The sequence below is a fragment of the Scophthalmus maximus genome, chromosome 17 (genome assembly GCF_022379125.1).
Source record: "Scophthalmus maximus strain ysfricsl-2021 chromosome 17, ASM2237912v1, whole genome shotgun sequence".
Classification (NCBI taxonomy): domain Eukaryota; kingdom Metazoa; phylum Chordata; class Actinopteri; order Pleuronectiformes; family Scophthalmidae; genus Scophthalmus; species Scophthalmus maximus.
In genome coordinates this window covers 15,801,044-15,826,999 of record NC_061531.1, presented here as the reverse complement: position 1 = coordinate 15,826,999, position 25,956 = coordinate 15,801,044, and the positions used below count along the sequence as shown (strand labels likewise).

Sequence of the window (25,956 nt, the reverse complement as noted above, 5' to 3'; positions counted from 1 at the left end):
GCGGGCCGGTCGTGGCTTCACTCGGTCTTGACTTCTCTCCCTCCAGGCTCCCAAATGACGGGATGACCTTTCCACCTCGGCCAGGTCGGCAGCGTCACTCACAGCGTGAAGTGAAAACTCATCTCCTTGCTAAACACCTTCACAGTGCTCTCCTCTCCTCTCCCCTCCTCCACTCGCATCTGATTTGAATCCTGCCACGCAAGAAAGGTCAGAAATTTAAATCCTTGGATACATTAAATTTGCAATACTTACCATCTGCTCTGTGAGATTTGAAGCTCTATGCACGTTTACCATTTGGCATTGGTAGAAAGAGAAATGGTGCTCTTAGTTTAGTCTTGACAGCTAGTAAAATTCCTATTATCAAACATGTTCCTCAGTCTGCAGCATAGACTGTCAATAAAAATGGGTGTAGTCACCTGGTCCAGTCCTAAAAAAATTCTAATGCTAAACTCGAGGGTTCAAACAGCAGTTCACAAACCAATGAGTGACGTCACAGTGGGTTGCCACATCGTCTGCAGTCAATCATGTTAAGATTTCCTATGCATCATTTCATTGAACAACAATAAACTATGCATAGTGACATTACTTTTTTGATAAGAGGGAACCTAAGAGGAAATCTGTGTTATCTTAAAATGAGCTGTGACACTGTAAATTAAATGATTCTTACCTCTCTCCCTCCTCTGACTAGTTCTATTGCTACAAGGTCAACGCAATTCAAAGTTCATATGTACAGTATGTCCCTGTTGATGAGTGCGAGTCAAATGTTGACCCTGTTGGTCCAAAATCTAGTCCGGTGATAAATGTGCTGCGTTTTTAACTGTGACAGTGAATTGTGTGTGAAATGCAGTTCACGTAAAATAGCTTAAAGGAGTTTAAAATAGCTCATTCACCATTTATATGAGCTGTGAGCAAACCACTCATAGATAAGCAAACCCAATCTCCATGCAATTTCTACTGAAACCTGAGTGATCTGTGGTGTACCATTTCTTTCGTGTTACTCTCTTCTGGTGCGTTTGCTCTCCCTCTTCTCGCGTGACCCAGGGGACGTCCCAGGGTGGTTTCCTTCACCCAGGCACTGAAGACGAGAGCCTGTCAAAACCTCCGCCGCAGTCCAGCGGAGACTGGTCTTGCCCCCAACGTGGCAGGGCTGCAGCAGAGAAACCACCGGGGGATTCATTCTGTCTTCGGGGAAAGGGAATCAAGCTTGTGAAGAAAGAGACAACTCCCCCAGAGGTGAGAAACAAAGGGAGGACATGTAGAGTGTTCATAGGAATGTTTTAGGCCTTTATCACATAAAAAAACATGCTTGTTATTTGAAGGCTGTGAAAAGCACCGGTGATTTAAAAGGCTTAAGGTGCCAAAGATTTATCAGTGAAGTGCTGCCCATAATTCGATAATCTCAGGTTTAAAAGAATAATTTGCCCTTTTTCGTAAATACATTTATTTACTTTCTTGACAAAAGGTAAATGAGAAGAGCGATGTCATGCTCGTGTCCGTAAAGAATATAGCTGCGTTTCCACTGCAGGAACTTTTCTCCAGGAACTCTGGACTATCTCCTGGGACTAAAATGTCTTGTGTAGCTACAGCTAGAAGACTGCTGATTTTACTTGAGGACAACGCCTGGAACTCGGTGAAAAGTAACACAAACTTGCTTCCAGTTCCTCTGAAGCTCACAAATGTTGACATTTTGTGTCTTATTTGTTTAATCTGTTCAAAAACCAAATGGCAATTCAAAGAGGTTTAGGTGTTTTTCATACAGATTAAGTTTAGGTGCTTTTCAACAAGATGGAATATGTAATTTTTTAAGTCATCTCATTAGAAAGATCAATCCTTTGTCCCTATACCTTTAGTGTCATGGTGACAATAATAAGCACATAGATAAAGTTGAGGGATGCTCACGATTTCATTACGATTAGGCCAAAAGGTTCAGGAAAGGTTTGTGATTTTGGACCTTCGTCATCATGGATAAGGTCGTCAAACATCAATTGATATACGAGAAAATAAAGTTTTAATTTACTGATTTTATGTAACTGTATACATATATATATATATATATATATATATATATATATATATACACACACATATATATATATATATACATATATATATACACACACACACACATATATATATATACACATATATATATATATATATATACACACATTTATTTAATCTTAGTTGGGTTTCCACAAGTCCAGGTTCATACTGGAAGTATTTATTTTGCTTTGTTTTGTCTAACTGTGCTGCCCTCTGCCCTTAAAAAGCACTGAAAACCCGGAAATTATTGGCAATTATGCTAAATGATGATTGTATTGCCTTGCGTAGTGATATTCATATTAAAATAACTGAGTTAGAAGGCAATAATTGCACACTAAGTACACAAAAGGTCAAGGCTCTATACGGGAAAACCGATGCATAATGATCTCTTCACATATTTCGCTGTGAGTTCATTGAAACTGCAGGATGAAAAAATCACGTGGTGTGTGGGAAGGTAGAGGGTGGGAGTATAGAAGCAATAAAGCTTCTGGAAATACATCACCAAAGGACTAAAACAGAAAAAAACAAAACTATATCTATGTAAAACTATGTATGAAAATATACAGACAATGAAATTGGTAAGAACCCACAGTCACAGCACTATTATGTCATGTAAAATACTTGATGGGCTTTACAGTACAATGTCACATGGAGTCATCCTCTCCGCTCGCCCTCTTCCCTCTGTCCGCCAGTCACCCGCGGGCCCCCTGACTCCCGACCTCCAACCCCAGTCAACCTCCCACCCCGCCATTCGTCTGTCTCACGGCAACGGCTGTTCATGCAGGATTAAGCGTTATGCAATATGTATTTATGCATACGAAGTCGACCCGACGAATCATCTGCAACAAGGAGGGATTTTCTGATGAACTCCCATGGAAGTTCCTGTCCCTTAAGCTCCCATGTCACTCCGCGGACCCGTCTCCCAGCTCAGTTATTCTGTATATCATGAAGCCATCAGGGAGGAGGGAGTACAGTACAAAACATCATTAATATAAAAATCATTAATATGGATCTGGGGAGCAGGGAGAGTACATCCTGAAATAATGAGAAAAACCCATGATTACTGATGCAGTATCTCCCCATTTGGATACATATTTATTATTTATCATTAAAAAATAAGTGAATCATTGTGCTCAGTTTTTTTGTGAGGCGCTTTTACCGCAGCCTGCAGACGGTTCTATTGGTGCATCCTGGTCCATGAGACACTACTGCCCCTTCTGCATAGGAACATGTGTCTTTTAATGATTCAGTTTTCTGCTTTTCTTTTCTTTTTTTTCCGCTAAGAGAAAAAGGGGTGAAAAAAATATATGTTTTTTTTTATTTGGCTGAGCATATATTCCAGTGAAATCTGCTGACATCCATGAGTAAGTCGACCACCTGACAACACACCTGCATCCAAAAATCGTTCCAAATTTCTCCCGTGAGATTGAGAGAGACAGAGTGGGAGAAGAAAAAAAGAAAAAGAGAGAGAGAGAGAGAGAGAGAGAGAGAGAGAGAGAGCAAAGGGCAGCAACCCAAAAAGCAGTGGTTCCCTTCCTCCTCCTTCCATACAGCATTGGCAGTTAATTTAAATTCTGCAAGGAGACAACCCATAAATCACCTCCATTCTGACTAATGGCTTCTGCACTGAGGGAAAACTCTCGCCTCTTTACCTGGAGAAATTCTACACTGTAAAAAACGCAGGCTTACACTTGTTTTCAGAGCTGCAGTGCCTTTGTGAGTGTATATATACAGTATGTGTGTGCGTGTGCGTGTGCACCACTTTCCCCATTGTGCTTCACTGAGACACCAGCTCGACTAAAGAGTCAGCAGCTCGACTAACCCCCCTCCACGAGAGCAGCTTTCACTGGAGGCAGAAATCCCCCGGTGTTGATCCATAATTAGCCCCATAACTGCAATGTCTGGCGTCAGTGTTTGACACAAAACTAACCTTGGACTCAATTCCCCCGCCCTAAAAAAGAAAAAAAAATCACCCGGGGTTAGCGCAGTAGCACAGCTCACCCAGATTTGTGAGTCATAAAAGCTTTTTGTAAATTTTGTTTTCTCATACTCTAAGTGCTAGTACCGCGGAGACGTTGCGCGAGTTAGAACTTGATTATTTCAAAGCAAATATTTTTCTGTGTGTGTGTGTGTTTTTTTTGCCCTAATATTCGAACATTCTTTTGTCCGAGGAAGGAAAATGTTATGCAGGAAAGTAAAAATGGAAAACCACTTTCACCATTTCACCCTCTGTTTGTTTGCATTTTACTGGAAGATAACATTACAGCTACAGTCGGATTTTTCACACACAAGCTTAACATAATTTAGTACTTAATAAAAACAGAATTTCATCCAGTTTACTTCATCACCATCATCCATCACTTATCATTTTGTTGAAGTCAACAGTTACACCTGTTTGTGTCAGTAAAACAACTATGAACATCTGTGTGAAGAAAATAATAACCTAGAATATTTATATGTTTTCCCCAGATATAGGGTATATTTTGGCAAAAATCTAACATTACTTTCTGTTTAACAGTTTTGCTTATGCAACACCGAGATTTATGTATTTCCGTTTGTCTCTGTGCTTTTCAAAACACATCCACAAAGTCCCGACAAAACAGATTATCTGAGTTTATTTTTTATGTAAAATTCTAAATAAATAATATCTAAAATAAGTCCCCCCCCCCCAGAAATATCAGAGGGGCGAAAAAAGGAAGAAAAAAAATAAGTTTGGTGACACCCCTTGAGGCAATTTATCAGACTTTACCAGACCTCAGCTCCCAGGTCGAAGGTCAAGGGTCAAGGTCACTTTGACGTATCGCAGCCTGTCGGGAACTCCATTACATCTGGTGCACACGTCCACTTGGATTCCTGGGTGAACTAATTTGAATTTGGTGGTAAGAGGTTAGAGGTCAAGGTCACTCACAAAGCATGTTTTGTTTGTTTGTGTCATGGATTCCTTCACCAGTTATAACACAATTCTATGCAAATATTGAATGAAAAACAGGTAGGCGCTCATTTATTTTTAAGTATACATTACTCTTGTATTTATTGGTTGAGTCTTTTGTGAGATTAAAAAAAAGAATTTTAATAAATTCTCTAATTTTGTTGTTTCTTTTTTTTCTCTTGTGCAGTGAGTGTACAAACCGTGCAAAGAAAAAAGTCTTGCCTTGTGGAGTGAGTGCATGTGTGTGTGTGTGTGTGTGTGTGTGTGTGTGTGTTTCCAGCAGCATTAAAAATTAACCAAATACAAACTTTCGGATTTGATTTATTCATGGCGTATTGCTTACAAAAAAATTAGCTCTGCATTTCTAAGTGCCGAACGACTTCTCTCCACTTTTTGCTCAGAGTGTGGAGAGCTTCCCTTTTCCAGCTGTAACAAACAGCTGATGTTCAGTGACAAGATGTGATCCCGAGCAAACAGAAATACCATATCCAGACACATACACACGTCAGAACCAGAGATCCAATGAGAGACCAGAGGAAGATTAAACAATGCTTTCCACTCTGTATGCTGTTACACACTGTGGGCGTTTAGTCTATACGCTGCCCGATGAAACGGGGCCATCGTCTGTGCAGTGACCTGTAGTAACCAGCTTCCGCCAGCTCCGGGCTCTTATTTCCTCCAAAGTAACACGGATGACCTCCAGCTGTGATTGGGGGCTCTGATCCCCCCCGTGGGTCATACATGTGTTTTAAAACTCGACTACACGCTTTTCTCGACTGCACTGTTTCCTGCGGAGATCTGACAGAGATTTAGAGGAGGGTTTAAAGCCACGGGGGCGTGACACTGAGATCCAGTGCTCTGGAAACACAAGAGCCACGGCGGCTTCCCCTCTTGGTTGAATGTCCAGCTGTGGGGCAGAGATATACGAGCCTACGATTTTCCAGGCCCCCCCCCCCGCCCCGCCCCGCCCCGCCCACTGACACCGCACCAAAATGGGAACACCATCACTTCCCCCAGCAGCACCTGGTGCGCTCCAGCTCCCCACAGCTTAAAACATCTGGGCCGTGTGCTGCACCCAGATGATTTTAGCCCCTGCAGTGGTTCGCTGCAGCGATCCCTCACACTGCTTCGCCCCTTCCCACTCACTAATAATGACCATGATCAATCATACGCGAGGTCGCACTGCTAGAACATCGCACGAGATTAAAAAAAAAGGTGAGGTACCAACCCCCACCGGCCGAGCAGGTGTTGGGGTTGAGATTTCAGTCAGAGAACAGAATGAAGGGGTCAGTTGAACAGCACGCCGTGTGACGTCGTTCTTCGCATGTGACTCCTGTGGGGTTTGTTTTTTTTCCCTCTTCATGAAAGCCCTTTTCTTTTCATATTTTCCCCCTAGCTTCTATCCCATTGGACATGACTTTCCTCCTTTGAGTTTTCCCTCTCCTCTCCACTCTGAAGCCCCGGTCCTGTAATCCAATCTCATTAGCCCCGTGAATGGAAGGCTCTCTCCGTGTGAATCCATTAAGAGGGTTTCTCTCTGGCTCCGTCTCTGTAATCTCACTAACCCCGCGGGATTAATCACCCACAGAGAACAGAAATCGATCCATTTAATCACTAAAAGATGTGACAAAAACCCTGTAACTTGGGGATATGGTGGGAAATTATTGGCCAATTGAAATTCATTGAAGAGGGAAACGGGGAGAGAGAGGGTGGGAGTAAGACTTATAGAAAACTGTTTTCTGTAGCAGCTTAATAAGGCAATCACGCCACATTTTTTGTGCCATGTATTTGTGCATAGAATGCAGCCTTTTTATTTTTTTCAGTAAAGTAATACACAAATGATTTAAGGCCCAGACAACGAGTTTCACTGAAACAATCCTGTCGTTTATTAGAAATATGAGTAGGCTACCTCACGTTTATAGTGCCACTCACTTTGTTTGGGCGTGTGCATTTTCAGCCGAGGTGTTATATTTGAGAAACGAGGCCAGGGTCCCGCCGAGAAGCGCTCTAACATTTAAGGGTTTGATGATGCCTCCGCGGGCCCATAATGAGAAGGAATGGGGGTCGCCAAGGATACGTTAACCCACTAATAAAATCTGTCTTCCTTTAAAGGGTGTTAGAAAACCACAATTACCCCGTTGACATTTTTTCACTGCATGATTTATGAACTAAATATTGAATCTCCCTGCCTTATTCCGGCGACGGAGTAATATAGGGGAGTTAAGGGGGCAGTATTGATTGGCTAAAAAGTGGTGTTTGATTTGCCACAGACCTGCAGATGAATGGAGAGGAGAGGAGAGGAGAGGAGAGGAGAGGAGCTCAGCTCAGCTATTGATGAGTTTCTCTCTCCCACGGCCCTCCACCTTGCAGCTCCTGGCCGTCTGGACACCCGCCACGTGTGAACAAGCTTTCCACTCACATCATCTTCTCCACTTCAACCTATAATTGGCCATATGTGTCACCAGTATCCCGATGCTGCCGTTGCTGCTGCTGTTGGAAGGAAGGAGAGAAAGACAGAAAGAAAGAAAGAAAGAAAGAAAGGGAGATCACGGCTTTGACAATGTGATTTTTTGGTGGTGGATCTTGCTTTGACGTGTCAGGCAAACCATATGTTGGCACTGTGTCGGACCTTCTAACTGCCGCTGGCAAAGTAGTCGGCGAACTATAGCAGAGAAATAATGCCGTGGGTGTAAACTTTAAGCACTTGTCCTTCACATGCTAAGGCGCGGACATAATGAGATATTTATACCACCTCGAGAGGATATTTCTAGCACCTCGGCTGTGGACAGAAACTGTGCAGTAGATCATCAGTAGGCCAGCCACTGAATAAGCTGAATACATAATGGCCCAAAGTGGCCCGTGCTATGTGGTATTCGTTGAGCATTCATTAACCTTTCCTGCTGCTGCAGCAGTTATCTGCATTAAGTAGTTGGGTGCAGTGTTCAGAGAGGTTATCAGGTAAAGATCATTTGATAGAGGAACCCTGCTCAAACAAACTCCAAAACACAAGTCAATTACATACGAAATATGCAATCGAGCCTCACCTTGAATTCTATTATAATTGTATTCCCGCTTTTTTTTTGTGTGTGTGTGTCTCTGGAAGTGACTGTCAGTGAAATTGGCTGTGAGTGTGTCAGTGACACCAGAGAGGGAGACAAGGGGGGAGAAAGGTCAGAGTTTGGATGAAGGTGGGTCCCTCTTCCCCGGTCTGAAAGGCAAATGTCACGCCAGCCAGCCGTGAGGCCGCTAAAGAGTGCAAGAGAAGGGGCGAGAGGAGGGACGGGTCGAGCGAGCGTAGGGGGGGTGGAACGAGGAGAGGGGAGGGGGAGACGAGGGGGGAATAAGTGGGGAAGATGTGAAATGCGGCGGAGACGCTGGGCAGATGCTAAGTGGTGAGCGGCGGTAGTAATCTTGCCAGACAGAATAGCAGAGCAGCCAGCTCCGAGGCAGCTGGGGGTTTTCCCACAGGGGGGTTACGAGGCAAAATACATGTGAAGCAATGACACGCACAGTCGGTAGGCTCTTCGCCCCGAGGTGGAACACTTCACTACTATCTTTAGCATAGAAGTAACATGAAGTGATCATTACTAGAGGAGTGGATTGTTATGAGAGTCTGTGCAGATGAAGAAAAAAAAATGATGCCGTCTCCTTTCCCTTTCTTCCACCTTGCACTAAGATTATATCATAGATGTGACTAAATTACACATCTCCCTCCTCGAACACTTGCTTCCGCACCTGTCAGATGTGATCTTTAATCCGGATCACTTGAATCTACAGAGGGTTGGGAGAACAAAAGAACAACAACAAAAAATCATGTGGGCAAGATTACAGGTTCAACCGGCGGAGAACAAATAGTCAGGGGTGGTTTGATGGTTTGACACTGTTCGTTTGTGCCATCAGTGGCCTATAATCACGCAGTGCACAGATGATGATGATGATGATGGTTGTTTCTTTCTTTTTTTGCGCCACGGCAACAAAATCAGAAAGGCCTGTGCTCTGAGGGGTGTTTTGATGCCACGTCCGCTCCGTGGCGCCGCCTGTCCCTCGCTTCCTTTTAATCTAGTGATTATCTAACAACAGCCCGGTGCCAACGCATCGCGGCGACGACCACAGAAGTCAACTGCCAACGAGACCTTTTTGCGGAAGGATATTAAGATCGCATCTTCACCTTCGTGTGACGCGACGTCAACGACACGGGCGTTTGATGAGCTGGGGTGCGCAGTGGTTCTAATTGTGGGGTGTCGCCGTCCTGATGGTTAAAAAAAACATACCACACGCTCAATTAAGAGTTTGTTCACTGCGATCATATTTTCCTCAACTTCTATCCTCGTCTAGTTTGTTTACACTCACATATTACAATATATCAAAGACCTAATTATAATGATAATAATGTTGTTTTGCAGAAATTAATTTAGCACTCCATGTGGTCTGGTCCCACCTAACAGCGTGAATTTAAACAACAACAAACTCCAGAAACTACACTCGTCCGTACAAATACTAATGGTGACTGTTACTGTACATCTCTTTTCTCACAGTGAAGACGGCGCTCTTACCTCAGTGAAACATAAAAAAGAAAAATTCTTTGATCAAATCTCTGGGGCCTCTGTCGTTGATGAGTTACTCTGGTGCATCTTTAGATGTGAAAGCACCTCCTGGATCCACTGAGCGTCTTGTTCACATATTCATTAATTTGTTCTTTAATTAACACATAAGCTATCTGCATATAAATGTCCACAGATGACACGCTCAACAAGTGAGCTTGCGTCGTCTTTGCGTTTGTAGGTCTAGTGCTGCGCCTCTCTCATATTGTGTTAATAATGATGACTCAGTGTCTGGTCTGCGAGGCCGGATTTATTGTGCGACCCTCAAACATGATGAATTAAAGCTATTATGTTTGCTGTTGTTTTTTCTGACTGTGAACATGATGATTGAGGATGCTTGGGAGTTAAAGCTTCTCTTTTTTTCTTTTCTTCCACAGAACAAAGTTGGATGTATCAGTTTTCTCTGGTGCCACCTGAGAGCGTCCAGTGGCATCACGAGTGGAACCAGGCCGAGACATCGGGGGGGGGGGGGGGGGGGGGACGCAGCGAGGTGGCTGCATCCCCTTCTGAAGGAATGGCAGAGGAGGAGGGCACTGGCACCGTGTCTGCTCTCATGACTTAGTGAGACACGTGGGACCTCCGGAGGCGGGCCACCATCTGGTGTCTGTCACTGAATTAGCTTGACACCCTGACGAGAAACACAGAGGCTTCACAATGTGCGCCTGCCTCTCTTTCTGTCTCCTTGCGACAATGATTTGGACTCGCTCACAAAGACTGGCAACCGCCGCCGCCGCCGCCGTTGCCGCCGCCACCACCATCCCTCCCTCCCTCCCTCCCTCCCTCTTTTCCCTCTCTGCAACCGCCGCCCCCTCCTCCCCCCGTTCTCGGGCCTCATCTCTCTCTGTATATCTCAGTCTGGTCTGAAGATAGACGAGAATCTGCTGTGGGATTATGTACTGTCGAGCTGCTAATAATGTTGAAGAGCCTTCTGGGCTCCCGCTCCCGAAGCAACGGTGCAATAAAGCCAGGAGCTGGGAGATACATGGCTGTTTAATGGAAACCAAAGCTTCAGACCTGCCTGTGCTATATTTACAGGTAGCCTCTCTGCCTCAGCCTTTTGCATCCCGCTCTTGTCTGCCTCTCCTTGCCTGCCGGGCCCGTCAGCCACCTCAGAGGATACCTGGCGTCCTCCTGCTCCCCGTGACCGCCCTACAGCCTCCCATGCCGCTGCCACATGGAACAAGCGCGCAGTGCAGGCATTCGGAAATGTGACACTTTGTCATGCAGCCGCCCCAAAACAGGTAACAAAGACAGATACAATCGCGGTGTTCTTCACAAAGCAGAACAGAATGCTCTCTCTTGGTCTCGGTCCGCTGTTTGTTGTGCTTAGTGCGACTGCCCAGTTTCCCCCAACTACTCAAATCTTGCCATTTAGTTTGTGCCATCTGTCTCACACCGAAGTTAGAATGGCTACGATGACACAACGGGGCCACTGTTTTGTCGTCTTGTTCTATTTATTCCGCGGTAATGAGAAATCAGCAGAGGGACTGGCATGGTGCTCGCCGCCACACATATACACCCATGAAGCTCTTCCCCGGCCATATGGCTCGTCTACAGGGGGCTACTTGACTCCTCTGACTCGGTGGCCCCAGAGGCACAGATCTCAATCGCTCCCTCCTTTTCAGAGGGTTGTCATGAAGCTGCACTGCCATGTATCCTTTTTTTTTTTATTATTTGCAGTGTCTCCATGTGACACCCTGTTGTCTCAGCGTAAGTGTTTCTCCCAGTGATTTACAGGTGGGTTGATTGTCAGAAAAGCCGCAGTGGGAAAAACGCTTGAGAAAATGTCGTGATCGTCGACGGCGGTCATGGGGACACGCTGTGTGTCATAGCTGCCCATCGTCTTTGTTGGACACTTTGTCCACATGCAGTAATCCTGACTTTAGCCCCGTGTGTGTGTGTGTGTGTGTGTGTGTGTGTGTGTGTGTGTGTGTGTGTGTGTGTGTGTGTGTGTGTGTGTGTGTCTCTGTGTGTGTGTGTGTGTGTGTGTGTGTGTGTGTGTGTGTGTGTGTGTGTGTGTGTGTGTGTGTGTGTGTCTCTGTGTGTGTGTGTGTGTGTGTGTGTCACTTCTCCGAAAGAGAAGACGGCACCCGCGTGACTAATTACACTCTCTCTTGGAATGTGAGAAGGGGCACAGATTAAGGATGGCACGCATGCAAAGTTTAATTCGGCGTCCCCTGCTCGGAGACTTTTAAATCTAGTGTCCTCCCAGCTCTGCAGCAGCAGCAGCAGCAGCAGCAGCAGACTCACGCAGACTCACGCAGACTTACTTCGTAATCCCCTGTGTCGCAAACGGTAATGTCTCCCGCGGCGCGGTGGAGTGGAGTGGTACAGAAAGTGATGCACACGAGGCAGCGCACTCTCCGGTATACTGACGTTAACAGACATTTCATTTAGTTGTTGTTTTTTTTTAACTCTGCCAACAAACATTGAGTGCAGATCAATATCTGCACGCCGTTCACTCGTGTGCGCGTCTAGATTAGACGCGTCCCCTCCAGATGCTGCCACCTTCAATTAATGTTATCGGGGGAGCCTCTATATTCCCTTTATATCGAGGTTAAGTCTCTGCTCCTCTGTGATGTGAATCCGCTACCGCTGATACGGGGAAACATTGACCAAATGAGTTTTATGTCAATATAAAAGAAAAAAATTGACAGTGGGGTGCTGTGGTTATGTAATCACGAGTGCCTTAACACCATGTAACACCGACTGTACCGTGGCAACAGCAGCAGTAAAAAAAAAAAAAAGAAATCAGCACCAGTTCAGTGATGCGTGTCGCTGGCGGATCTTGTCCACTTGAGTCTTTTTTGTTCGGGATGAAATTTCATCCGTGACACCCCCGGGGTAGTCCGAGGTCAGTAATGAGAACAACATCATTACACAAACCTTTTGTCATGCTCGCTGCAGCCTTTCCCCTGCTCGCTCTCTCTCTCTGATCTCCATTTCTCAGTCTATTGTCTTGCACAGATCTTGTGTCCACAAAACCTTTTTTTTTTTTTTTTCCTCCACCGAATTACTCCTGCAGCTCTTTCTTTCTCTCTCTCTCTCTGAATTTAGCAATCTCCCATTTCAATAAATCGGTCAACTCATTTCCTCTTCTCCCCATTTTTTTTACTTCATATCAGCCGTGAGATATTTAACAACCCCCCCTCAGGAATCATGTGTGAATGCCTCGGCTTCACTCAAAGCAGGGGCCGGGTTTGAATGGCACCTATCACGATAAAACATCACCGTTTTTTTTCACAACCTTGAGCCAAGGAAGCACAGCAAAGAAGAAAACGGAGCAAATATTGAACAAGATGAGAGATGGCAAAAGATGGTGATGCTCCAAATGAAAACAAATCAGGTAAACCGCCCTACAACAAAGAATTAGGTATTGACATTTTGAATTTTTTAAACTAGTAAATAGTTCGAAAAGATTTTTGTCAATTATTTACTATATGCACATTTTGCTTTCATGTGATTTATCTTTTTATATTTCTGGAATGGAAATATCTTACTCCGCGGGGTTATGTCTTGTTTTTTTTTGTTGACAGGTAACGGGGCTTGTATCTCTGATCTTATCCTATTCACCATCTTAACACTGATTAACACCGACTCAAAATATTATCAGGAGCTCGACCCTATTTATAACCTCTCTGTGCAAACATATGCATTCATCCGCATCACCAGATCAGCCTCCCACTTCGACATCTCCACTTGAGCACGTCTAGCCAGACATGCGAAGGAACCAAGCGGCGCTACTTGAAATATGCATATTAGATAGTCTTGTGTTTCATTGCTCAACCGATGGTGAAGCAAGGAGAGGAGAGAGAGAACGAGAGCTTCATTCATTTCACTCTCTGAACATCTGGGACAGTCCAAATCCCAGCAGGCGGCCACCTCAGGCACAGCCACGCCGAGCAGCGCACCCCGGTATTATACCAATGCTATCACCAAAAAAAAGGCCGGGGCCCGATGGATGTATGTGGAGAGACGAAGGTCACAAACTGTGCTGAACCAGCCGAACACAAACAGCCCCTCCCACCCTGTGTGAGACCACGTCTTGTAGAGCCGCCCCCCCCCCCCCCGGTTCAGAGTCGGGATTGTCCCCCCTGGTCGCTTTGTGCCTGTCGGGGTATATTACTGACAATCGAGGGCGCTGTGCGGCCCGGCGCTCAACCCGAATGAAAATGTATGGAGGCATTTAAGTCACATGAAATCTTTTATTCAGACGAATCTTGAGAGCAAACATGCATGTCTCCAAACACCACAATGCTTTTTTTCCCTGAATTGAATTATTTTATTTTGAAATCGCATGTTATCCACGCAGAAATAACACATCCCACCTTCATGATCTTCATCATGCTTTTCAGTTTTGTTCCTCATCCACGTGATATCCATTCACGATACAGTAAGATGTTGCCGTGGGAGTTTGTCAGCATGTGAGCAGATTGAAGTGTCTGTTCTGTGGTTCCACACTATGAACATCGATTAGTAATCGACTACTAAATTAATCACCAATTATTATGATAATTGTTTAATCGGTTCAAGCAGTTTTATGAAGAAAAAAAGTCAAAATTCTCTGATTTCAGCTTCTTAAATGTGAATGTTTTCTGGTTTCTTTGCTCCTCTATGACAGTAAACTGAACATCTTTGGTGTGTGGACAAAACAAAACATCATCTTGAGGTTTGAGAAACACGATCGACATTTTTCACCATTCCATGACATTTTATGGACCAGACAACTAATCGATTAATCCACAAAATAAACCGACATCTAAGCAGGTGTAAAGGAAACATCAACGGGGTTATGTTCAACGTACTCCTGAAACTGTCTGCGGATTAGTCTTGCGGGCAACACACTGACTTGACCAGTAGCCAGTTTTAATTGTATGACGCTGCACTTACGACAGTCTCGGTTGGAGGATGAACTGGAAAAATCAAAGGTCAAGGTGTAGTTATCAAAAGTCATTATAGTCAGTTCAGGGGGGGGGGGGGGTTTGTTGCTAAATGCAAATGTGTAAAAAGAAAATCCCTCTCCTTCTGAGAGTCAGGTGTAAAACGAAGTGTACGGATCCCGCGCTCTGACAGCGAAGAAATGAATATCCCACTCAGGCATAAACCACGCTGATGCGTGCTTTCCTACAGCCATGTGAGACAGGTGCTGCCGTGCAGTGGGACTGAGTGGCATCTTAAACCCGCCGCTCCTACCTGCAGCCGCACTGTGTCTCCAGAGCAACTGCTTTCCCATTTAGTGCCTGACAATATCCAAGCCTTTCTATTCATTTCCCGTCTTTCAGGCCGGAGGAAATGAATCGCGGGGGCTGTCAAGGAGAGGCACAGGAGCAATAACAGGGAATGTGAGAGAGAAAGGAAACTTTGATATGTGAGGTTTACTCACTCCTTATTCCTCACGGACCCTCGGGATATGTTACGGGACATCACACTGCAAGAGTCTTGCTGCTAAAGCTAACAGACCCGCAGATGTAATTTCATCCGCCCGTCTTTTCCTTCCCTGCCTCCGCGTTTTCTCTCTCTCTCTCTCTCTCTCTCTCTCTCTCTCTCTCTCTTTGCATCCTCTACCTCTCCTCTCACGCAGGCTGACTGCCTGCCTGTCCAGTGTCACTTTCATTTAAATCACCAATATCATGCTGCTGAGTCTCAGTGCCGGCTTTTAGACAAAATACCATCAGACAGACATTCTGTGGTCCTAAATCAAACATGCAGCATTTGTGGTGGATAATAATCACTGGACAATGTACCCAAAAGAATCTGGAGTAACTCTGATGCCATACTCTTCCCGTGCAGGATGTGATTATGGTATAGAAAAATCCTGTAATTCTCATCAAATTTTAATGGATGAAAGACTGAATAGCTGCACTAGAGAGCAAATTATTAAGATGCATGTGGATGAAAAATCATGAATGACTGCATTCAATTTCACGAAAATTCATTGAATAGTTATTGAAATGTTGTTTTTCTTTCTTGCAACGACAGACCCACTGACAGAACTAAAAAAACGACAACTCATGGACAAATGTGTAGAAGGAAAAATATAACAGTACAACACAATTGACCTGAATAGGTGAGATGGAGTTTGGCCGCAGGGCTGAAGGCAGAAGACGGTTCACGCCGGTGTTTCTCCGTCTTCAAACACTGGCCACAGTCTGAAGCACCGACCTCTTCTTCTCCACTGAGCTGAGAAAGGGGCACAGAATTAATTTTTTAAATATATTTGTTCCTAATCCTGCACATGTACATGCACTTAGTAATCTGATCGTGGCGAATACAGTACTTTATTTCATCTTTCCTTCAGTTCAGAGTGATTTACAGGTGCTTGGCAAACTAATCAGAGACAAACTAATCAGCACTGGAACATCCCGACAGCCGAGGTGGTCGTAAATAACGGCACGGAGTAATGACTGCACCTCGGCCCGGCCCTTTATCTAATTTGGAGACGTTTACACACCTACTGCTAAAAGACAGAACCGAGGCACGCGATCGTGTTTTGTTTGCAAAAAAAATCATCATTTATTCCTCAACTTTTCCGGAACTTCAGACTTACTATTGTAGAATCTGAGCATCAAAGTGTAAATCTAATCACTGACCAACCAAAACTATGTTTATTTACATAATAAGAATCCGAGGATGCATTATAATGCCAACACTGAGTGCACTACGTCGCCATTCTGCTCCTTTATTTCCAAGTTGTTTGTGGATCATCAGCTCACTTTTCATGCACGCTTGTCTTCGGTATGATAACACACTTATGTATAGTTCCTATTATGAAATAAATCAGCTGCAAACAGAACAAAATCTATATATGTCTGGGTTCTAGTTTTCAGTGAAATTGAAGATTGTTTCAGAAATTATGACCATCAAGTGGTAAATACCGTATGTCACTTCTTCATTTGCAAACTCCAAATGTGCCTGTGAGAACAGAGCGATCAGTGAGTGAATAGTTAGTTAATACAGTAGTAGCTGATGGGTCTGATCCATTGTTAATCAAACCTTCATGCTATGGGGCTTTATCCGATTACTTGTTAGATGTAAGATTCTGCACCCAAAAATCCTGATCTTTCCGATAAGTGCCCGGGGAACTCACTTGTTCATCTCTCTTTGCATAAATACTGCAACATTTACTGTGAGAATTCATTTCATCTTGGTGAGAAGGTCACTCTCTAAGATGTTTTCAGCATCGAAACCTTCGGTAAATACTTACAATGGAAGATACAAAAGTGAACTGTGTTGCCATCCGAGAATCTTTAATTTACTTCTTTTTTTTTGTTTAGGCATTGTGGGTCACGGATTAGGTGTGTCAAAATGTGTTTGCTTTGTTTTTTAAAGCGACATTAAAATTACCTCAGCATGTGGGCGGAACAGCTCCTGTTATTCCAGCTATTCTATATCTTTCCGTCTGCACACAGTCTGCACAGTCAAAGAACTCCAACAATGTCATGCCTAAAGAACCTTGGCAACACATTGCACATTGTGTTCGCTCTCCTTTGACAACGCGTCGGTGTGACTTTTATTATGGAGTCTGTGCTTCACTTTCTCGAGCTATCACCTCTGTGACGGAAACTGATATTTTAAGGTCTGCCATCTGCACAGGTGCCAAAACAGCCCGGGAGTTCTGCTGAATGTCTATGGATCAATCTGAGATTATTCCCCAGGTTCCTTTGGCTGCACACACACAAACGCGCGCGCGCGCACACACACACACACACACACACGTGAGCGCACACACACACACACAAACACTTAATGAACAAAACAATTAAGTAAAGCCTGCAGTCCTTCAGTTAAAGCTCAGAGGTCCGTGGGGAGGTGCAGTCGAGACTGAAGATAGTCAAAGAAATCAAAAGGTAAGTGAGTGAAAATAAATAAATAAATAAAAAAGGCTCTGTGTATTCTCCAGCCTCGGGCATTTGTGTAGAGGTTACTTCTGAGAGATAACTTCATGTTCTTTGAACACCTTTGTTCCCCGACACAACCAAACGCCCCGAAATAAGAGGCTAAAGACCTGTGAGGCGTCTCCATATCAATCATCCGTGTTAGTGATGTCGCACACAATTTGGCCGTCCCATCTATATGCCAAACCTTTTTGTTGTGTCTGGATTCTTTTTGTTCGTCTTCCCCAGAAGGAAGTGAATTGTTTAACTTTTTACCTCTTCAGAAGTTTCCCCGAAAGGGTTATGGACTAATTTGAGTGAGAAAAGGGAAAGCTACGTTTACCTTTTTTGGGAAAAACATTAGTTTGAATGTCTTTTAAGCAAAACTCTTAAATGTCTGAAGGAGCATTAAATTAGAGAAACGTGACATGGAAGTTTGTCAAAAGTCATCAGTAGTCTGAAGAGCCATCACAGCACCAACGTGATGGTTGGTTGATGGTTGGAAATATGAGAATAACACATATCCACAAATTAAGATTTCTGAATATAGATATCCCACTGATATCACACGCTGTGGACGATAGAGATGTGAACGTGAGGAGAGAAAATATATTTTTGACATTTTAATAGTCTCATCCCACTCAACGTCACCGAGGGAAATAAAAGTGTATGTGCTGCACAGCATATTGATTATACTCGAGTTGAATCCATAGACATGTATATAAAAACGGACGTACAGTCACCGTGTCTGGAAAATGAATCCAATGCGGAAGTGACTGAAAGCCTGTATTCTCTGGAATGACCAGCAGATGGCGACTCCACTCGTTGAAAAAAGAAATCCTTTTCTATAGAAGTCTATGAGAAAATGACTCTACTTCTCACTTGATTTATAACGTCAGTCAACATTTTCTGGTTCAGTCTCTAGTTTCAAGTCGTCTGCAATACAACGAGATGTTAATTTGTAAATTGTGGTGTCCTTTAGAGTAAAATAGGTGATGAAGCACCGTATGCATTGGAGCGTTGATTGACAGCTATTACCAGGTTTTTTTATTACGGTTGCAGGTTTTTATTTTTATCACGGCTGCAGGTGTAGGTGGGCGCGCAGTGGACGAGATCTCAGTCAGCTCTTACATCTGGTTCCAAAAAAAACGAGATGGTGCTGGTCAAAATGCTAAACTCATGGCTTCAAAATGGCAGTTGGCCACTTGGTTGAATCCAAGGGGCCAGGGCTAATGCCGGGAGACTGCGTGACAGAGGCAGAACCTGCAGAGCTGAAACCTGTAGGGAGGCTTGTTGTAAGGGGAACTTTTCTAAATCTAATCCTACCCTCATACCGATACACCCTAACCAGATATTGCCTAGTAAACGGTAACACTTTTGAAACTGGCATCTATCAAGTGGCACCGTCTTGTTTGTTGGTGTCACCCAAAGTTAGCCTGAGGTGTGCAAACTGCAGCTGCTTCTCAGCTGGAATAGATGCGAGTCTGCTCTGCGCGCCCGTATCCTCGTCCAGTCTGGCAGATGTTTAAATGACGACGGCACTGAAAAGCTGTTGCATTCCCATGCTTGCAGACAGACAGACAAATATCACACGTGTAAATGGACTGATTTCCACACATCAAATGCAAGACAGCAAGTAAAACAAACAACTTGTCAACTTGGGCTACATAAGACAACACAATAAAGAGCGATGAAGGCACTTTACAGCTGGCTCAGCAACCATAATAATTAGATATATCTAAATTGAGCTTTGGGGAAATCTGTTGTTTTAATTTTTTTCTTGGTGGTTGTTTTTTTGGGGGGGGCTTCTGCTCTTATGAGAAAATCCTTTCTGGACAATTGACAAGTTTAGATAAAACTCATTTTTCCAAAAGAAACACAAAACACATGCCTGATAAACCTCTCACATGAAAGGATCATTTGTTGTTTTTTCTAATTATGCTTTAGTAGTATTGCATATTTGTTTGATGAGTCAGGTTTTGCTTTTCGCCAGCACTTTCTTGGACTCATTTTTTCTGCTATCCTCTGCCCAACACATTTCTGTTACCGTCTGAAAGTGGGACAATGTCTTCGGATCTGGGGCACAGTACGCTCAGAGCCGGAGAGCCACCTGATTATTGCTGACTGGAGATAATTCGGGATCAATCGTCCTGATTGGTCATGTGTGTGTTTGATGGATGGCTGGCCCCTTGGGATTCTTCCATTCATTCAATAGAAAGAGACTATTCTATTATCTTTTTCAGTTCAATTGTGTATCAAAAAAGCTTTTTCTTGCCCGTTGTGTGATGGGTCGTGGGTCAAACTGGAAATAACAACACATGTCCACATTTGCGGTGGTGCACCGTGAACCTCCGCTGACCCCATTTTGGAGCAGAGTGAGACCTGCTGATCTCTGCGTACGCGTCATCTTTGGACTATTTGTGACCTTTTGAGAAGCAGTGGACCAAAGTTGGGCTGAAAATGTGGATCGCCTTATGATTTACACAGTGGCACAGTGGGGTTTGCACTGGTCGACCAGTTGAAGGGTCCTTGTGCTGGCTTACCTGGAAACATGGCTGCTTCTTTAATGGTAATGAGACGGTTGCTGATTCAAGTCACCAGATTTGGAGTTTTCATGTGGGCACACACTCCGTTGCGGACCTGCGACAGAAGAGTTCAGCGGGGTCAGTCTCGATGTCAACCTTCTTCAACTGTACAGTTTGTTTTACATGTCATCAGCAAGAATGTGCCTTTGACCTTGAGATCTCTGTTGGTTCCCTGGACCGTTCTGATCAATATCGTGAATGTGCCGATGCTGGATTAAAGATTAATGCTTTCTGGCAGGCAGCTTCGTTTTTGTTTGTTTTCCCTGCAGCTTCACCCAATTCATCAAAATGATATGTTTATATCGCCTTTTTTTTTTTTTTTACTCTAACTGCACCTATTCCACTCACAAAATATTTAGGCCTAACACGAAGATTGATGCATTTTTATTGTATTTTAAAAATTTCAATCCGTTTGGATATCACACATTTTCACAACTAATAAACTTAATGTGATACATATTTGTCTGTCAAACTTGAATGAAACAAGCTAGACTGAAATGCATGTAATAGTTCTAATAAACCCAATGTGTTTTAAAAACACAATAACCAGTTTTACAAATGATATATTTATCACAAAAAAAATTTAATTAATCAGAAACAGGTTTATGTATTCAATGTTAATAAAAGCCTTTTTTATCACATTACATTTATTATTATTTATTAATGTTGAGTCAGAGTAATCAAAATTTTACATTCAATTAAAATACATGCATTTAAATTAGGCCTTAATATATTTTTGAGAGATATGTTTACACGCACTGTAGCTTTTTCACGGCTGCAGCATCATCTCAGCCTTGACTCATTGTTAGAAGCAGGTTATCAAGGTTAACAAGGTGTGTGGTATGTGTCTGTTGACCCTTATTGGTGGTATGTGTCTGTTGACCCTTATTGGTGGTATGTGTCTGTTGACCCTTATTGGAGAGAGAATTGATTGTCCAAAAAAAAATCATTGAATGTGTGGTTGCGGTGTGAAAAACACACAATCTTAATGTGGCCGCAGTTTCTGCTGATAAATAAATTCGGTGTTGATGCACGGACGGTGTGCAGTTCGTAGCGTGCGTCCCTGGAGTTGTGAATATCAGAGTGCGGGTGACTCACTTGGACGTCAGAGCTCTTTCGCCAACATTTTATGGTTAACCATGAAAGGTTTCAGCTTTTTGACTCGGACCGTGCGAGTAACCCTTCGAAGCATCCTCTAAATCTGGATCAATAGCCTGACCACAAAAAGCCATTACTGCATCGGGAGCCCCCCACCTGTGGCTAGAGACGGTCCAGGTTAACCTAAGTTCAATTTAGATGGAAGAGGTAAATCTTGTATTGGAGTAGAAGGGGACTAAAATGACACCACTGACCCTGTGCTAAAAATGTGATGGATAGAAACAGTCCTAATTTTGCAACCTCTCACACGCTCACACATCAGCAAGCGGGGTAGAAAAAAAAACACACAACAACCTCCATCTGGCTTCAGAGTGTGTGCCTCACTCTCTCGGTGACAAATGACCTTGACACAGAGGCAGCGTAAGTACAGATGGACCCACTCATTTCATCAAAGGCACAAAAGAGAGAGGGTTAAGAGAAAGAAAATAACCATGGAAACACAGAGAGAAAAAAGCCATCCATTGCTTTGTGCCCTTTTAAACTGTCAGGTAATGATTTAGGATGAAGTGGGGTGTGGGGCACACTCCCGTACTGCTAGGCCCCATCACCTCGGGAAGAGGCAAAGGAAGACAGCAGGGAGGCGGGGGGGGTGGGGATAGAAGGGGAAAAAATAAATCCATATCCGTGCCTGGATGCGTCTGTCCGGTCCGTCACTTTGAATTCATCGTCAGTCAAAAGCAAAATGTCACACCCTTCATCTGTTCGCCCTGAGCGGCGGACTTTTAATTGCACAAGTAGAACATGGTTTGATCGAAGGCTGCGGCAGGGATGGGAGCGGCGTTATACCAGGAGCTCGAGGGCCAGGTGAGCGGCGATTGGCAACCAGCAACAGGACAAGAAAGCAATAAAAACTGATAAATGATGCCAAGACACACAGATACTGGCACCCCACCACCACCATCATCACATCGCAGCAGCCCTGAGATGGGCTGCTGCGAGCACACCTCTCCTGTACCAGCTGAACCAAGAACACTCCACACACACACACACACACACACACACACACCCCAACACCCATCATCCCTCCCCATCCTCTCTCCAGAGGACTGGGCAGCTCTTATTGAACACTCGTCTGTTTACAGATCAACGCTTCCCATCGGGTTCTGGATCAATGGGATTATATTTCTCATAAAGCAATAAAGGACAGAGCAGGGGAAGGTGGGGTGGCTGGAAGGACGACAACAGGGTTGTGGGCACGTGAGCAAAAGGCAGAGGATCGAGCCACCAGAGGGGCTGATGGGGGATGTGATGACGGAGTGACAATTTGGGGAAAGAGTGGGCTTGGGGGGGTGGGGGGGTGGGGGGGGGTTTGAACAGAAGAAAAAGCCAATGCCTACAGATGGGATTGAGGGTGCCGGGTTTATTGATCTTCCGTCTGTCTCCTCTTCAAAAGATCGGCAGCAAACAGAGGCCCCGTTGTTTATCGTTTAGGCAACGCGAGGGCGAGACGACTGTGTCTGGGGATATGGAAATGTATGGAAAACTCTGCGATACAGCACGTTTGCGTTTCGCAGACACTGTCCCAACAGATAAAGTGGCTGCAGAGGGCAAAGGTCAAGATGTTTTAGGTTTTTTTTCTCCAGAAACCACATCAAGACATTAAAGGACAGAAAAAAAAAATGAAATATTCACAGAACGAGCCCATAATGTGGATAACAGACTGAGAAAGAAAACACACACTGTGTTTCTCCCAGTGAAAAATCTGTTTGTGTATCCCTTTGTGTGTCGCTCACAATGAGTATGTTTCCTGTGTGTGTGTGTGTGTGTGTGTGTGTGTGTGAGTTGCTCTCCAACAGCAGCTTGTGTTTACTTGCTTCCATGTGTGAGTTTAAACACAATAAATAATTACGAATCAAGCAAAATAGTCCGTCTGCCATATAAATAGTTTGCTGCCATTGAGGGTCGAATGTTGGGGATCGCGTTCCAGAAAAAAAAGAAGATGGATAGTGTTCACTTGGAACAATGAATGATGGATAGGGTGAATACATTTGCATTTTTTTTTTTAGTGTGATCAAATGCAGAAGCTTCAAAAGTTTGAAGATTACGTAAGCGCTACTTTGGGAAAATATTTTGAATTTGCATGGCACTGCGAGGTGGAGAGAGCTACGGAAGGTTATACAGACAGAGAGAGAGAGAGAGTCCTTAATTACTGGCAGCTCTCCATAATGAGCCTTCTAACTAGTATAGTTGTTGACTGGGTTTTACTCATTTTGATGTGCATTGTCTAAACCCGCTTCTGAGCCGCTTTCACTTCCCCGTCCCCAAGCGGTGACACAAATGTATTCCTGTTGCACATGGTGCTATTGATTTTTTTTTTTTTCGTAGATGGAGGAATTAATACGCTCTAAGCATAAATCATCTTTGAAGCAGGCGTTTATTCCCACTCTCACCTCCAGTGCGTTGCCCCAGATGCGTTTTATCGCGCCCGGTAATTTGAGCGGGTGGATGCACTGGCATGCTCTGTCAACTTAAAGCCCACATCTTCAGCTGCTTGCCCTCTTGAAAAACACACACCGGCCCACATAAACATACACACGTGCGCGCGCACATATGCATGCGCAGACACTCGCACACGCACAGATTAATGTCAAGGACCTTCCTATTTAGAATTCTAAAAACATTACACATGCAGATTAAAAGCACATCTCTCCATGAACCTCAACTGTGGGATATTCTGCGGTCTCGTCCCCTTTATATCCTCCCCTCTTCAAAGTGGCACCGAATGTAATCCTCCTTAATGGATGTGTAATATTTACACTTATACCATAATCGCTTAAACATTCATTTACGGGGCCATATTTGGTTGTTCGTGGCCCTGACAGCCTATTCATCAAAAAGTAAATGTGCAGAACCCCGCACCCCCAGCAGCAATCAATCAATATGCTCCTCTCCTCGGCTACCATCACAGGAGATACGTCCCAGGCCAAAATTAATCACTGTGAAGTTTGCATAATCCCCCCGCTGCTTCCCACACACACATAACCACCCGTTTAAGAAACCTTTACCTTTGAAGACCATTTGTATGACTGAAGGGATTAATCAGAATCTCCCATTCTCAAGGCTGATGAAATTGTATGAGTTTACGCAGCTGTAATATATATATATAAAAAAGGGGGGCGGGGGGGATTTATATTCAATGATTGGATCCCTGGCTTAACTGACTGTCTGAAATTGTACATTTGTCCTTTTGATTCACTGTGCACGTCATAAAACCGTGAGCAACGCTGCCCTGAACTGGGCTCGCAGAGGTTTTGTCGGACAATCTGAAGTGGCCATCTTGTGTTTGTACTAGGCAATGAATGAAAGTGTGCAATTATGATGACCATGAATAATTCTCTGTCTCTGGGAAGTTGGTCAAGCTGGAAAAAAACAACGACAACCTGCCAGAATGATGATATCATGATCAGCAACATCATCAGGTCTAACAGGGACCTGATTATGTGTCGCGGCTCCTCTGATCTGTAGTAATCGACAACTAAAGTAGTTTTGATTTTTTTTTTTTAAGCGAAATTCTCTGATTTCAGCTTTTTAAATGGATATTTAATTGAATATTTTCTGATTTCGTTGCTCTTCTATGACAGTAAACGCAGTATACCTTTGGTGTGTGGACAAAAACAAAACATTATCTCAGCGTTTGGAAAACACAGTTGACATTTCTCTGCCATTTGATGACATGTAATGGACCAAACAACTAACCGATTAAACAAAAGATCGATAGTGAAAATAATGGTTAGTTTCAGGCCTATAATATATCCATACAGCATAATGCACAGAGGACATCACGCCAATATCAACCATATACACCTACATGATACACAATTAAATCACCAAGCAACTAAATCATTGTATCACATAAACACAATAACTGTACATGATAGTAGGTTCACCATGACTTGATAGCTGCTGCTACCAACATGCTAACAACACAAGCTACATCTCATGCTAACCCCCAGCCTCTGTGCAGATTCCAACGCTATAGTTCCCCTAAACTCTCAGACAAACATTCAGCTCATCAAGCAGCTGGCCAATGTTCGTATCAACACAAGCAACATACACAAATGATGTCTTACCCTGGAAGTATTTGCAGGAAAAGTTGTGTTTTGATCCATGAACCCGCGCTGCCGTCAGCTAGCGCAAAGACGGCTGGTCATTTTAAGATATTAATCCGACCGTTCCGTCCCTCGTTGTCTCCAGAAGAGGAAGTGGAACGAGAAATTGCGTCGGGGAAAAAAGTGCGTCACAGTGGGTCCCGCCCCCTCACAGATAGCGATTGGAGTTGTTGTGAGGGATTAGACGTGTCAATCACCCAGATTGACCAATGGGCTGCTGAGCTACGCGCATTTGAATTTTTACGTTGAGTCTGTTCGAAGCTCTGACGAGATTACGCTGCGCGACATAGATCGTTTATAGAAAGACAGATGATCACTCGTCTTTGTTAAAACAGTTATATTATTAGATGTGATACACAGAGTCCGTCTGACCACGTCCCTACCAAATCCTGTAGCTTTGCCCTGCTTCACTTCATCAGCATGGAATTTGGCACAGTTAATGTTCAGATGTTGTTCTATGGATTTCAGGAGGAATTGGGTTTTCATCTGCATTATTACATAGGAATTATTCACGCTGAAAAAAAAGTTTTTCAGGCGGATATGAAATCTTAGATGAATGTTCCAACCTTGAAGGATTATTATTGATATTATTACCAACACGCAATAACACACAATTCTAATCATGATGGAGTAAACTGAATGTAAGTTTGGAGTTTC

General features: G+C 43.9%; 1 long non-coding RNA gene across 3 annotated transcripts; it reads right to left on the bottom strand.

Annotated features, from left to right (window-relative positions):
• LOC118289355 lies at positions 1 to 25,435 on the bottom strand. 3 transcript variants are annotated; one of them, XR_004786058.2, is made up of 6 exons: positions 25,261 to 25,435; positions 19,991 to 20,087; positions 15,633 to 15,753; positions 7,245 to 7,462; positions 982 to 1,178; positions 1 to 191 (listed from the first exon to the last, which is right to left on the bottom strand). It is a non-coding gene; the product is annotated as an uncharacterized LOC118289355 (long non-coding RNA). The 3 variants fall into 3 exon arrangements; XR_004786059.2 differs by lacking the exons at positions 1 to 191; positions 982 to 1,178 and adding an exon at positions 4,797 to 4,905; XR_004786060.2 differs by lacking the exons at positions 1 to 191; positions 982 to 1,178 and having other exon boundaries at positions 7,245 to 7,459.
• Positions 25,436 to 25,956: the final 521 nt, after the last annotated feature.